The sequence below is a fragment of the Stegostoma tigrinum genome, chromosome 40 (assembly GCF_030684315.1).
Source record: "Stegostoma tigrinum isolate sSteTig4 chromosome 40, sSteTig4.hap1, whole genome shotgun sequence".
NCBI lineage: Eukaryota > Metazoa > Chordata > Chondrichthyes > Orectolobiformes > Stegostomatidae > Stegostoma > Stegostoma tigrinum.
In genome coordinates, this window is record NC_081393.1 from 9,569,412 (window position 1) to 9,572,926 (window position 3,515).

Consider the following 3,515-nt stretch of genomic DNA (forward strand, 5'->3'; position numbering starts at 1 on the left):
CGCAATCCGCCCCATTCCCGGAAGTAGCACAGCCCGAGTTCAAGTCCCACCTGCTGTGGGAGGTGCATCCGAACATGCGATTGGGACGTCACAACTCTTAGGTTTCATGGTCTTGTGGACAGAAAATACCCTGAGGAAAGGACGGGAGAGCCAGCTCAATTTCAGATGTAATAGGAACGAGAAAAGACAGTGCTAAAAATCGTCCAGTCAAAACATAGGGGTTGAAATTAGAAAGTTAAGAAAGAACGAGCACCTTAAGAGGACTGCACTACACCCCTGCCTCCCCCCAGCCCACACTGGGAAATTGAGGATCAAATATGTAAAGACCAGTAGTTATAGGTAAGAACAGGGACTTGAATTTACCACACTCACTGTGACTATCATTGTATTAAAGAGTTGGATGGTGATGCATCAGTTTAAGAAAATTTTATTCAACACATTTTAACAATACTTAAATCTTCCTACTACAGGAGATGCAAAACTTGACGTTCACTGAGGTAATAAGGCAGATTAAGTGACTGCAGTGACAGTAAGGGAAAATTTTGGATGTGCTGATCATTATTCTCAGCTTTAAAAAACGATATGTGAAAGGACAGGAGATAACACAGTGTGGAGCTAGAGGAACACAGCAGGCCAAGAACTATCAGGAATAGTAAAGTTGACATTTCAGGTCAAGACCTTTCTTTCGAAAAAGGGCAAACCTTCCATAAAACTACAGTTTTTAATGGGTATGAAACAAGAACTTTAAAAACTTCACTGGAATAGACGATTGACATGTAAAAGTACATCTGATAGTGGGAGGTAACAGAAGCTCAGAATCATGATGTTCATGTTAGAGTGAAAGGTAAGGAGAGTAGGAGTAGAGAACAATAGATCAATAAAGGTAATAAAATGTGAGGCTGGATGAACACAGCAGGCCCAGCAGCATCTCAGGAGCACAAAAGCTGACATTTCGGGCCTAGACCCTTCATCAGAGAGGGGGATGGGGTGAGGGTTCTGGAATAAATAGGGAGAGAGGGGGAGGCGGACCGAAGATGGAGAGAAAAGAAGATAGGTGGAGAGGAGAGTATAGGTGGGGAGGTAGGGAGGGGATAGGTCAGTCCAGGGAAGACGGACAGGTCAAGGAGGTGGGATGAGGTTCAATAAAGGTGTTGAGGTTCCTGTCAATAATCAATAGGCATCACATTAGATCTAGATAACTGGTCTCAAATGAATCTTGAAACAATCTAAAGAGTGTAGGGGCATTCTTGAGGTAGAGATGAGGATGGCAAGGCAAAAAAAAAAGAACAAGGTAACAAATAAGGTTAAGGATAACCCAAACAGTGCTCGAGAGCACTTAGACAGAGTGTAGGGCCCCTGCGAGATCCAAGAGGTCATCTTGGTATTAAACCGAAATGGGACCAATATTAAATGAATATTTTGCAACAGTTTTTCTGAGGAGAAAGGAAGCTAGAGAAGTCAGGGAAATCAATTTTGATGTTATGAAATTAGTTCACATTACAGAATAGGAAATGTTGGAGATCTTCAAAAAATTTAAAGATGGATAAATCCCCTGTCACCTGATCTAGTGTACTCCAGGACATTGTGCCAAGTAGGGAGGAAAGTGTGGGGCCCCTTACAAAAATATTTGTATCATTTAAAAATATGGGTGAGGTCCAAAGTGGGGTGTGGCTAATGCTGCACATTTGTTTAAGAAGGGATGTAAGGAGAAGCAGGGGAACTATAGACCTGTATGGTGGGTAATTTCTGGCAAGTAATTTTGACAGACAGGATTAATATGCATTTGGAGAGGCAAGTAATGAGCAGAGGTAGTCAGTATGGCTTTGTGCAAGGGAAATAGCCTCTTACAAACTTGATTCGGTTTTTTGAAGAAATACCTAAAATACCTGAGGTCAGTTCAGTAGACCTTGTTTACCCAGACTTTCATCAAGCCTGTGGCAAGGTTTTGCATGTTAGACTGAATTTGTAAAGTTTGATCACATGGGATTCAGGGAGCGATTACCAATTAGAGAGACAATTGGCTTTATGCGAGGAGATAGAGGATGGTGGAGTAGAGTTTTTTTTGTTCTGGAGGCCTGCGACCAGCAGGCTCGCACAGGGATCAGTACTGGATCCACTGTTTGTCATTTACATAAACAGTTTTGATGAGAATTTAGAAGACCCGGTTACGAAGTTTGCAAATGAGACCAAAAGTGGTGGTATAGTGGACAGTGAACAATATTACCTAAGATTATGAAGAGATCTTGATCATTTGGATCAGTGGGCTGAAGAGTGGCAGATCGAGTTTTATTTGGATAAACGAGTGCTATTCCATTTTTATGAAACAGACAATTGCACATTTAAAAGTATGGCCTTAAGTAGTGTTGTAGAACGAAAACACCTAAAGCATCCGGTATCTAACTGTTTGAAGTTTGCAACACATTGATACGATGGTTAAGGTGTTTAGCATGTTTACCTGCATGGCTGAGAGCTTTGAGTATAGGAGTTGGGATGTTACGTTGAGGTTATACATGATGTTGGTGAGGCTTCTTCTGGAGTGCTGTGTCCCAGCTCTGACCACACTGTTACAGGAAGAATTTTTTAAAAACTGATTCACCAAATGTTTCCAGGGATGGAGGGTTTGAGTCGTCAGGAGAGGCTAGATCGGCTGTGACTTTACTTATTTGAGCAGAGATGGTTGACAGGTGAACTTTTCAAGGTTAATAAAATCGCAGGGGTATAGATAAGGTTCATGACAGTTGTGTTCTCCCTAGGATGGGGAATTTCAAGACGAGAGGGGCATTTTTTTTTAAGGTGAGAGGAGGAAGATTTTTAAAAAACATGAGGGGCTTTGTTTTACATAAATGGTTTGTGTCTGGAATGAACTGCATGAGGAAGCAATGGATTCTGGTACAGTTAGAATGTTTAAAAGACTTTTAGATAAGTCCACAGATAAGAACTGTTGAAAGTGATTTGGGCCAAGCACAGGCAGATGGGATGAGTTTAGTTTGGGATTATGGTTAGCATGGATTGGTTGGACCAAAGGGCCTGTTTACATGCTGTTATGACTATCCATGTACCTGTATAAAATAAACACTGCAATTGTACTCAGCTCTTCCACTTCCTCTGGCAGTTCCTTCTACATGCACACCATCCTCTGAGAGAACAAGTTAACCTTTCATGTCCATTTTAAACCCTTCTCCTCTCACATGAAAATTATGCCCATTAGTTGTGGGCTCTACTACCCTTGGACAAGACCTTGGTTTCTTTTAATCTTAAGCTCCCTGATGATTTTATCAACCTCTACCAAATCAGCCCTCAGCCACCTACATTCCAAGGAAACAAGTCCCAGCACATCCAACATCTGCTCATAACTCAACCTTCCAGTATCAGTAACATCTTTGCACATTTTTTTTGTACCCTTTCCAGTTTAATAGCATCATTCCGATATCAGGGTGATTCGAATTGTACACAGTACTCCAAATGTGGCTTTACCAATGTCTTTTACAGCCATAACAAGAGTCCCACGCTCTGAC